This window comes from Macrobrachium nipponense, chromosome 34, assembly GCF_015104395.2.
Source record: "Macrobrachium nipponense isolate FS-2020 chromosome 34, ASM1510439v2, whole genome shotgun sequence".
Lineage (NCBI taxonomy): Eukaryota > Metazoa > Arthropoda > Malacostraca > Decapoda > Palaemonidae > Macrobrachium > Macrobrachium nipponense.
In genome coordinates this window covers 22,772,506-22,785,005 of record NC_061095.1, presented here as the reverse complement: position 1 = coordinate 22,785,005, position 12,500 = coordinate 22,772,506, and the positions used below count along the sequence as shown (strand labels likewise).

General features: G+C 35.7%; 1 protein-coding gene across 3 annotated transcripts in view; it reads left to right on the top strand.

Moving 5' to 3' along the window:
* The first annotated feature begins 1,493 nt into the window (after positions 1–1,493).
* The window catches only part of LOC135207962 (uncharacterized), a 634,966-nt gene continuing 623,959 nt past the window's right edge, over positions 1,494–12,500 (top strand). For all 3 annotated transcript variants that reach the window (XM_064239990.1, XM_064239992.1, XM_064239989.1), the window contains exon 1: positions 1,494–2,204. The gene's annotated coding sequence lies outside the window, so the exon portion shown is untranslated. The remainder of the gene's footprint in view (positions 2,205–12,500) is intronic.

Sequence of the window (12,500 nt, the reverse complement as noted above, 5' to 3'; positions counted from 1 at the left end):
ATTCATAATTGAAAGGGAGAAATTCTCTCTCTCTCTCTCTCTCTCTCTCTCTCTCTCTCTCTCTCTCTCTCTCTTAGTACTTCGCATTTTCTTCCTCTTTTCTCTCTCTCTCTCTCTCTCTCTCTCTCTCTCTCTCTCTCTCTCTCTCTCTCTCTCTCTCTCAATCCTTCGCATATTGTTCTTCTTGTGTTACTCTCTCTCTCTCTCTCTCTCTCTCTCTCTCTCTCTCTCTCTCAATTCTTCGCATATTCTTCTTCTTGTGTTGCTTTCTCTCTGTCTGTCTGTCTGTCTGTCTGTCTGTCTCTCTCTATCATTTTTTCTTCTTCTGTCTGTTTGTTTTTCTGTCTACATTAATGCCACCCTTATCCTTATCCTTTCCTATTTTTTTTTCATTGTATCTGATCTCGATCCACCGTCCTTCTCTCTCTTCTTATATTCGCATAGATTTTCAGCACAGATACATCCGCGCATTTTTGCCGAACTTATCTCCCAACCGTCTGGAAGTTCTCGAGACTCCATAGGGAATATTTGCATCTCCACCCTTGCGGTAGCACCGGACCTTTTTATCGACTTGCTCTGAATTCGTTCCACCTCGTTCATTAACTCCACAAAGCGTCAATCAAACCGCCCGTAAAATAAAATAAAAAAATAAAAAAGGCGTCGGCAAGACGGTGGTGTGAGGAATTCCAACTACCTCCCCGCATGCGGAATAGTTATAGATAAGGTTAAGGCTTTGAAGTTAGATAAAAGCTATAACGATTTGAATTACGAAGAGAATAGGTAATTATGAAGAGGATAAAAATGAAGGTAGGCAAGCGTACGAATAAATGGTCAAGTAGTAAAGATAAACGGGAGGCTGAGAGAGATAGCAGTGCGGTCAGGTTGAGATGTTGAAAAATACGATTGGAATGAGTGAACCGTCCGGTTTCAGGACACGAATGGGACGACGATAAAAGCATGAAAAGTGAGTATGAAAAGAGGGAAAACAAAAGGATTAAATGAAGGTAGCAAAGCGTAAGATTGAATGGCGAAGAGGTAAAGATAAGCGGAAATATGAGAGAGAGGGCAATATGGACAGGTTGAAAAATGAGATTGGATTGAGTAAACCGTCAGGTCTCAGACACGGATAGAACTTTAATAAAAGCATGAAACCTGCAGATAAAAGTGGAAAAACAAAAGGATAAAAATGAAGGCGGGAAAACGTAAGAATCGCGGTGTAGGCAGGTTGGGATTTTGAAAAAAAAATCATTGGAACGAACGAACCTGATTCCAAAGCTGAATGGTAGGATGGATAAAAGCATGAAACGTAAGGATAAAAGAGAGACAAAAACAAAAGGAAAATAAAGAAGAGACACCAGAGACATCGAAGAAATTACGAAGAGAAAAAGCGAGAGAGAGACGGGTCCAGAAAAAAGGGGGGGAGGGAGACGTTTAAGTCTGTTGCTGCTGCTGCTACTACTAGTGTAGCCTCTGGCTGGCTGGCTGGTCTGGTAGCTGGCTGGACGAGAGAGGAGCGGAGCGAGGAGCGCCGTCGACCTCCTCCGTGGCAGTTAGCTCAGTGTTAGTGTGGCGGCGGAGAAAGAAGCACATCCCGCTAACACCTCCTTCGCTCAACCACCACGTTTTGGAAAAAAGCCGATGGTTTTGGTTGTCCCGCTCAAAACTTGGTGTTTTTAACTCACGCATGAAAAGGGATTAAACATGGTGTTCGCTCTTAGAGGCGTTGTTGTTTCGTGTAGTTTGGTATATCGAGTAGGATTAAAGTTCTCTTAAGTTGTTTGGTTCGCCAGGAAATTCATGGCAGAATTGAGTTCTCCGTAGGATTTAAAAAAATAAAAAAGTGATTGAAAAGTTTTGGAAAGCTGTATTTTTGACAGTTGGCCCTGATAGCCCCCTCTCTTCTTAGCAGAGTTGTCCGACTGAAAACTTTCAATGATTAAAGTTCCATGATAGGATAGTTTTAAGAACTTTGTAGATGTTATTAACTGGCTTTATCTTGTTGAGGCTGCTGTCAATACTTACTTACCGAAAGGGAAATAAGAGAGAGGAAATGATTGAAAGCGCATTAAAGCAATACATTCCAAGAACAACGGTAAATGAGTGACACTTGAGATTCAGTTTGGGTCTTAACGTACTCTGTGCTCGTGGGAAGCCGAAGAAGGATACCACCACACCTTCCCCCTCAAGGTCTTCAGCCTTCAAAGGTCAGTCGAGCGAAGTGTTTCTAAGGATTGTGTTAAGGAATGATATTCCTTGCACATTTTCCTCTATGCGTTTCTTCAGAAAAAGCGTTTTAAACTTTTATCATCTCTGTAGATGCAGTGCTGGGATGAATCGGTTGAGCGTATTTTCAGATAAATATGCAAAACATGCATGAGAATTAGATGCGCGCCAACAGTAACATTAGACTTGCAAATTGTCGGTATAATTGTTGTATACACATCACTGAATAGAATAAAATTGATTTCCATACTTAAAAACTTTTATTTATGCATGTATGTATGCATATATGTAAATATGTTTATAACAAGTGAACATTTCGTATGTATTTTCTCTATTTTATTCGTGTTTTCATGTTTGTATTCCTTGTAAAATACAAGCATTCATATGCAGCATAAATGTATCTATTTAAGTAAATGAGTTATTTATTTTTTAGTTCGTATTTTTATTTTCCAAACTTTATGACAAAGTCTTAGGTATTAAGTCACTGAGAATTGTCGTAATATGAATCCGCGTGTAATTATTCTTTTGAGAACATCTACTGTACGTAAATTTTTCTTCTTGTTCTAAAACCATTTGCATAATAAGCAGTTATACCAGCATATGCATAATTCTATATCATTTTTGCCTAATTAATATCTTCTTTCGTATATATTTTACTTTAAAAAGATATTTACTTTCGAAAAATACCACTGAGTGACTGTGTTTTTACATAGCGTCATTCATGGTGTATTGTGAGTTATAACTAATCATAATCTTATTTTACATTACTTTTTTTAGTAATTATTTATTCATTCCTATACTCAATATGCAGGAATATAATAATAGTTTTTTGAATTGTTCAAAGTTCCATTTCTTCAGTGACAGTGTTTTTATTTCTTCAATGACGTAGTTTTTTATATCTTCAGTGACAGTTTTTTCCTTTATTCAGTGACAGTTTTTTTTCAAGTCGATGAACTTTTCTTTTGAAGACATCGATAGAACGTTTGGTTTTATACACACTAAAGCTAAGTCGAATGATAAACCTCGAGGGTGAGTTTATTCCTATAATCCTTTTACCCAAAGGGAAACAGAAATTTCGCTAAAACGAAAATCTAACCAGATTTCTTGAATCGTTTTCTGTACATTCTTAAAGTGTGTATAGTGCTCTTAAACATTTTTAATGTCGCGTTCCATTCATTCTTCGCAATTGTCACTTATTTAAAACCACTTATTAAACTTTTTAGAGTTGAGGATAACCGTTCTTGGACATTTCTGTTTGGTTTCTTTTCCTTTGCTTTGTTTCTCTTACAAGGTTTCCTCAAAGAGTTCTTGATAAAACGTTTGAGGGATGATTGCATCATTCGAGAATGCAACAAAAGATAACTCTCCCCATCATTTCTGTAATGTTGACAGTGATACTGACGTTTCAAAAAGCAATTTACCTTACTTATTAAACTTGTACCTTACGCCCTCAGTGTATTCCGAAGAAATGGTTTCACTTTTGAAAATGGTTAGTTTTTTTCTTCTTTTTTTTCGAAACAGAAAGTTTTCACTCCGAGTCAAATAATGCGATTTTGAAGAGCTTAAAACGAACAATACGAGTTGTGATTGCTTTTTATTTTGAAGGGTCATTTCCGTGATTTGTATGGATAGAATTTATCTTATGTAAGAAATACTCAAGTTCTTGTGGTTTTAGCAACAATGCATACATTAAAACACATTTAAACTGCATATATATCTACATTCATTCATACACACATACGTAGTTCTGTTTATATGATAAATTAAGGATCCTACTTCAAATAGTTTATTTGAAACGCAGAGATAAATAAATGTTTTTACATTTTTTATGGAAAATTCATGCAAGGATATATATATGTTTATATATATGTGTGTGTTGATATATATATATTATATATATATATATATATATATATATATATATATATATATATATATATATATATATATATATATATATACATACATACATACATACATACATATATACATGCATGCATGCAAATATTCTCTTCTTGCGAATTCTCCACGTTATTTCATATCAATAACTTATTGATATGCACATAGTATCAGTCATGTAACTTGAGAGTCGACTATTGTACTAAAATAAAAGCAAACTTCTGCAGTTATATCACTTTGTAAAAATGTTGAGTGACAACTTTTCGAGAGCTAAATGCAGGAGTTTAACATAGACGAAACTTGTGTTGTGTTGTTGTTAGTTAAATTAAGGGTTTTACTTTCTTTAAGGAAATCCTTGACTTCGCTACTTCTGAAGTGTTGAAAACTATAGTTGCCTCGTGAGGTAAAAGGAAAGATGCACCGTTGGTAGATAGTGTTTTATTTTTTTCGTTTTAGTTTTATAAAAGGTTTTTGAGTGCTTGATTTGTAAACCTCACGAATGCTGTAGACATTGGTGTACAGGGTGTGATGTAGTAATTAAATTAGACTGCCAAATCTGTACTTAGCTCCTATATTACTTTCTTAGTCGGGGCTTCATTGGTTATCAGTATGATCACTATAGATATGTGGTGAAATACATTATAGTGGTAGAGGAACACTACATGATTAACTATCTATTTACATATTTTAAAATAATATTTTAAGTTCCTGCTGGGACTTCAGTTTACGAGTGAATTCACATTATTGTGTTCCTAATTATTTTTCACGGCCCGAATATGGATGAAAAATATTTAGGTTACGAATTTTGGAGGGTCGGTCATACCTTCCAACCTAAAAGAGTCCTGGGAAAACTATATTTTCTGCAAAATAATAATTGCGAATAATGCCATAATGAAGAGATTGACCGAGAGATTGATTTGTTTCTATTGTTATTTCAGATTGTTTCATGCTGTCATGTATAGTTATGGCTGACACTCGTTTCAGTAATTTTAGTTTTCTAAGTAGGTTTGAATAGCATGATTGGGTTCTTTATAAATTTGGAGAGAAAAGGCAGCATTTAAAGGTAGAGCTTTAAAAGAATTGTCTTTTCAAGTTTAATATGGAAAAAATCCTGTAAATTTTCATATATTAGAATTGCAAAGTTCAAATGATCAGTGCAGAGAAATACGACATTATTCGTACAGAATACCTGATGTTGATTTATACCTGTATGTGACAGGACAAAGATTGAGGCGAAAGCTCTGGCAACACAGGAGCTTTTCAATCGAAATGTTAAGAGGGGCAAAAGAGACCTCGTTTGAAGACAAGGAATGATGCAACATCTCTTGGATTTGAAACATGTCTAAGTTTTTGTCTATAGGACGAGGAATGATATTTCGACGTTTGATCATGATCCTGAAAATGCAAGTAAAGCGTTGCTTTAAAAGCAGAAACAAATACGACAGTCTGCAGACATTATAACAGTTTTAACGTCCAAAACTGAGAAATGAAATTGCCATTTTATACCGTCATTTTATAATCCTAGTTATGAGTTTCAGTGATGTCATTTTCATTTTCTGTCAGCGTCACGATGAGCTATATAAACCCTTTATATTTTTTGCACTCATGATGTCTGGTATATGTCGTAATTTATGTTCCGGAACTCAGTCGTATTTCATGCTTTCTTTCTTCAGTTTGAAAATGGGAGAGGATAAACAAATCTAATTTAAAAAGATAGTGGTTGTTTTACAAAAAGAAAAAAGTTCTTATGGTAATCATACGATGTTTTTAATCCACATCTTTTTTCCCTGTTATATATTTGCTTTGAAACGTAAAAATATAAAGATTTGCTATTGTCTTTATACGCAGAATAAATCTCTGTATCCTTTCGCAAACTCCATTTGTCTCCGCGGGAAAAGCTCTTATGCCATGACAACAAAATTTGTTTTCGTTCATGTTCGCAGTGGCAAATTCGCTTCCTGACAGCTACCAGTGTCCCGAGCGAGGTATCAAGTTCTTATGCGAAAAGTTGGGCGAAACATGAATCGTGCTAAACACATCCGGGTAAATTATACACTCGTCGAAAGGTGAGACATTCGTTTCTTCATTTTTCCCCCGTCCGAAGGTTCACACATTTGTCGCACCAATGACGGAGGCAATTTCGAAAGTTCCTGCTGCATGCAGGGAAGGCCGTTCAATATACAATAGCCATAGGTTTTTGCATTTTGATGAAAAATTGTACTTCGGAAGTTTCACTTCGTAGGTTATGCACATTCAACATTCAGTATGTAAAGTTTTCCTTTCGTGTCGAGAAAATATGAGATGTGGAAAGTTCGAGCGAGAAAGGAGAGCAGATTCAGCACTCGATAGTCGAAGTTTGTGAGAAGAAAAATGGAATGTGCCGATATGTCTCCTGCGATATTACACCTGCGTATGAAGGTTATGATGTGCTGCTGAAGCAATAAATTAGTGCAGACTTTCTTCTGTAATATCTCTGGAATATGAAACATTGACTTTAATATATTGCCTCCTGTGTGTAATGTAATACCGAGTCGGAATTGACTTTCATTTTCCGTATTTATTAGGATCCATATTCAAATTTGTGTTATATACCCACTTTCAATTTGAATAATGGGGAATTCATATTCATTATTCATTGCACAGATATGTGATTTTGGTTTTGTATTCATTTTCAATATTTCCTATATACCAGGGTAAGGGTTCTAAATAAATATTCCTGTTATATAATGTTAGTTTATATAACAGTTTTTTGTGGTAATTTATAATCAACGAGTACAGATACGATTGTCACCAAAGACCTTACACGGATGAAAATATCAGCTTCTCATAATTGATAATATATAATTCCATTTGCTCATTAACTAAAATTTATCGTTCGTTGTGTCAACCACATGATTTCAACTAGCAATTGATTAAATGGACCGTTCTGATATATCTGCATTAATTAATAAGAGTGATGTACATTTCACTTCTAGGATCCTAGGCATTACTGTATATTTAATCAGAACAAGGAACAAAATATCTTGAAATATAAAATTAATCCACAAATAGCTCCTCTTAATCCTTCTGAGCTTTAGTCTGTCACGTTAACCAAACACCAATGAATCACAAGCAGCGCCAGCAGGTAAGAAGACCTCCCTCCTATCACACAGCTACGAAGCAGAACCAATCAGAATCCATCGCCAATGCATTGGCGTGAGTCAAACTTCCTTCGCTGCCCGAACTGAAACTAATCGCTGACACATGTGCTTGAATTTTAACTATGCTGGAAGCCAACTGGACGTTCCAAGGGTCTTTAACAAGCAAACTATTCATAACTTTGCTGATAACAGTTGTGGCACAGAGGGACGGGTGACGCACGAGGAAATACCGGCACGTAACTTTACTCATTGGGGGGGAGGGGGGTGTTGAAGTTCCGTGGCACGAAAACTTAGGAAGGACCCTCACTGGGTCTTGATTGGAAGTCTCCAAGGGGGCCCGGCGTTTCCGACGTGACGTCGTAAACCTTATGGCTGACTGGGGGCTTTAAGAATATTAACCTCTGGCTCCCCTCCGAGATGTGGCTTTTCCTTGGTCGGGATTGAAGTGACAATTAAGATGCCTTTTGAACGTGAGAATACTGGCCTTGGCTTTATGGAATTTCACCTTTGCTTAATACACTAAATTCAAGTTTGTCTTAATATAATTTTAATTACAGATAGAAACAGGGTATTTTAGGAATGTTCAGTTTTCAATGCGACTCATTATACGAGCTGAAATTCTTGAGATAAGATATAGGACTTATTGACATGGCTGTATGTAATTTCACCTTGGTTTGTTACAGTAAATAAGGGTTTCTCTCAATAGGATATCCTTTCAGTTAGAGATATGCTATTTTAGAAATCTTCACCTTGACATGAGACGTATAATACAGGCTAAAACTCTTTTGATAAGATAAAGGATTGACAGAAGGGTAAAAATTTTATATCCCATCATGAAAAGACCAATGAATATTAACCTAGTTGTATTGAAATAGGTTGAAATTAAACTATTTTGAAATTATTTTAGGTGGAGATGAGACCAAATTACCTAGCTGTAATTGCTTCAAAAATTTAGATAGACACTAATAATTCATCAGACTAAAGATATTTCTAAGGAACCATTTTTTTTATAGTTCCGAGAAATAATTGTAGATGGCAAGGGATAGTTTTCCACACGAAATTAAAATAGACTTGTTAGAGATGATTAAAAAATGGTTCTTTTTCTTAAAAAAAAAAAACGCTCCTTGAAACTTTTTGCAAGCTAAACCCCATTATGAAATAGTTGTTCCGTCGAGAAAGGTAATATTTTGCTGTTACTATTAACAAAAAAAGCCAATGATAATAACAGTGGAAGCAGTAGTGAAATTTTTACAACAAGAAATAACAAAGTAATTCATAACAGCAAGCTGCAATTGATAAACATCGAAAATGGATAAGCACCCTAAATAATATATTACAACCACGTAACTTCTCAATAATGGCTAGGTAATGACGCTGACAGGTTTACTAATAAAATTCAGAAATCGATAAACTGTAAATAATAGAGAGGCGCACTAAAAATCAACTTTAAAAAATAAAAAAGGGGTTAAGCCACCCAGTATATGCCAATGAATTTCACTCAATCGACGTAACACACTCTTACCCTGATTACTCGAACCAGGAGCGCATATTAATCCACAAACTTGATAAGTACCTGTCTTCCTGATGACTAGCGAGCTGAGTAAATTGCTGAACAGTATTAGCCCAGCTACCAGCCAGCCTGGCCCATCAGCACAGCATTTACCAGCGGCAATTAATTGTATAATTGCAGTGTGCAATACATTTCCCACCGGGTATGTTTGCCTTCATTACAAAAGCAGGGGAAGATAAAGCCTCGCGTTTGCAAGAAGATTTACTGCAACATTGCCGTGTTCATTCCAGTAAGGAAGATTTACGGGGAAAGCATTCTCTTCAGTTATTGAGCAAAAGATGGATGTTATAGAAAATACATTCTTGAAATGAGATTTGGTAGTGATGATTGACGTTTTGTTTCACTTTTCATTTTTCGTGGTTAGGTATTGAAGAAAACGGTATACGATTTTGAACTTCATAATAATCGTCATTAGATATGGTCTCTCGTGACCATCATGGGGCGTGGGCATTGGTCTGGCAACCCAAAGCTAGGTATTTCAATACCTCTCTCTCTCTCTCTCTCTCTCTCTCTCTCTCTGGTCGATCGTAGGCATCAAGTACGCTCGTGAACGAGTATAATTTTCTATGTCTCTCTCACTCTTTCTTCTTTCAAGTATCCGCCGGTATCAATTTCTTTTCATGCATCAGTGAAATGCACAAATCACTCTTCCTTTCTCTCTCTCTCTCTCTCTCTCTCTCTCTCTCTCTCTCTCTCTCTCTCTCTCTCGGCTTGCCTAAAATATCAAATACTTCTCATGCAACAACGATTAGACGAAGAATCTCTCTCTCTCTCTCTCTCTCTCTCTCTCTCTCTCTCCTCTCTCTCTTCTCTCGACGTCCCGAGGGTACTTACAAAACTGTCTGTACAAAGACAATCGATGAAGAGCTGCCTTGTCCGTGCTCTTTGAAACCTGTTGACCTAAAAAATTCCCGCTCCACTTCCTCGCTGCCAGCCGGGCATAGAATCATGTTTCAGAACTCGGTCCTGAGGGTTTTGTGTGCTCATGGTGGGTGCAGTCTTCTGAAAGGGAATCGTATGATATGTTTGTAATATAATATTATATTATATAAATTATATTATATATATATATATATATAATAGGTATACATATATTAATTTATGCTTTCGTTTTTTCTTTAGATTGGAATGTGGAGGTAATTCTAGTAGGAACTCTGACAGCATTTTCTCTCTCTCTCTCTCTCTCTCTCTCTCTCTCTCTATCGGATAAGGAATATAAGGTTAAGCTGCCATTATGATTAACGATAAGAACTTGCGGTACCCTATGCAAGGGCAAAGGTCAGTGGATCAGTAGACATCATTCCTTTCCTATATAAGTACCCATAAGGCGGAGAGAGAGAGAGAGAGAGAGAGAGAGAGAGAGAGAGAGAGAGAGGGTGGGGATGGGGGGGATTAGCGACGAACCTGCGTCGGCAATAAAACAAAGTTTGTGAGTCAGGGAAATCCGAATGTATAATTGATTTCCAAAATCTGGCTGCAGGCTAAGAGAAGCAGTTGTTACTCTCTCTCTCTCTCTCTCTCTCTCTCTCTCTCTCTCTCTCTCTTTATTTCACTTATACTATCATCAAATTTATATGACTGGTCCTAAGACTTTAACTTTCGTTCATTATATATTATGCTGACCTAAAACAAGCACGGGCTCTTGCTCCAGGAACAGAAGGCAATGATGTTAATATCTAAAATTGATAATTATTGAGTTATTCGCTGCAATATAAAAATGCTGTGATTTTATTTATTCGTTTTTTTTTTTAAATTTTCAGAACGTCTTCTTCGGGAATCTCATGCGTGTTAAATATTGATACAGGTGTCTTGTAACAGCATGGACGTGTAACCTTTGGGGGTATTCATGTAAAATTTAGACATCCACATCTTTTGTTTTTGAAGATGAATAATAAAATTATGTAAAGAGTAATTTTTATTTTAGGTCAGATACAAACACTAAAGCACATATACGTATACTATATGTACCTAGACATATACATACATACATACATACATACAAACATATGTATTTTACGTATATATCTATACAGATACATATATATACACGTATACACATATATACATATATATAATGTTTATATGTATTATAGCATATGTATTGTTTAATGTTACAATACAAATATTTTTGGAAGGATATTACCAAAACATGTAGCATAAAATACATGTATTAGTATCTGACCTAAAATAAAATTTCATCTTTGCATCTTTTTTTTTCATTATTGTAGTGTTATTAGCAGAATCTAGGATTTGAAAATCATTGTAAAACTGATAGTGTGCAGGGAGGTTGAAAAAAGGTAATGGTCAGCATTAAGTTTATTTGAATATCTAGAAACTAACTGTAAGTAGAACATCACAATAATTGTTAAAAAACACAATGGAGGACAGGGTTCTGAACAGTAAGAAACCTTAAATTTTTAAAGAAATTGAAAAAAAACTAAATTTAAATCATGTTGTAGTTAGAACCTGAAAATAATCGTTAAAAAATTGGGGAGGGGATAAGGTTCAAAATAGTAAGAATCCTACGTTTCGATTGATATGTCTCAAATTTATAAATAAATCTAAAAAAAAAAATACTTGAAATAATGACACGAACCATCCAACGCAGGAAATGCTCACCCTTCCAAGAGTTTTCGTCCGAAAGGTTGAAAACCTCCTGGTGGTATTAGTTTCCGACAATGGATAAAACGAGGAGATGAGCGCTGGAAAATGTCGGAGGCATTAATCACATTCGCTATCAGCAATATGTTGCGAGGCATGAAAGAGGGTTTGGCTCGGAGCCAGATAAGGGAGGTAAATTTCCTAGCTTGACGAAACCCTTAATGATGCAAGTGTGTTCGGCACTGAGGATGAGGACTCTTCCTCATTTCGTTACTCGCGAGATAACCGAAGTGATTAAATTGCAGGTTCTTTAGGGGTTTTCGATAAACGGTTTTTGACATCACCGAAATCGAACAGATTTTTTGTATTTATGAGTATATATGTATATATATATATATATATATATATATATATATTTATATATATATATATATTATATATCCCCACACACACACACACACACACACACACACACATATATATATATATATATATAATATGGATATGTATTATATATATATATATATCATTTACATATACACACACACACACACACATATATATGCACATATATACATATATATATATATCATATATATACATACATACATACACACACGTAGAATGGGAGTTGAATGGTAACCAGATTTTTTACCCACCATATTCGACCAATTATCAGGTACCTGATTCACAGCTTAGGTCCATATAGTCATGATGTATATTGATGAAACGAGGTCGTCCCCAAACCCCCTTTCCCATTTCCCATCCTTGACCTACCAAGGAACAACACCGCCAACTCGCCCGATCGATGTGAAGAGTCCTCAATGGTGAGCCAAGGCTGTCAAGCATTAGAGAGAGAGAGAGAAAGAGAGAGAGAGAGAGCTTTTAAAAAATCACCCTGCGGTTAAAAAAAAATGACAGCGAATTATAAATGACGTTATTCAGTGTACTCTTGACATTCCCTCATTAAAAAAATGCATTTTTATTTTTTCAATTCAGCAGTTTTCAATATTGGCAGCGATTCCACTCCCATTTTCCTCTGATTTCCTTCTGGTAAAAGTTATTTA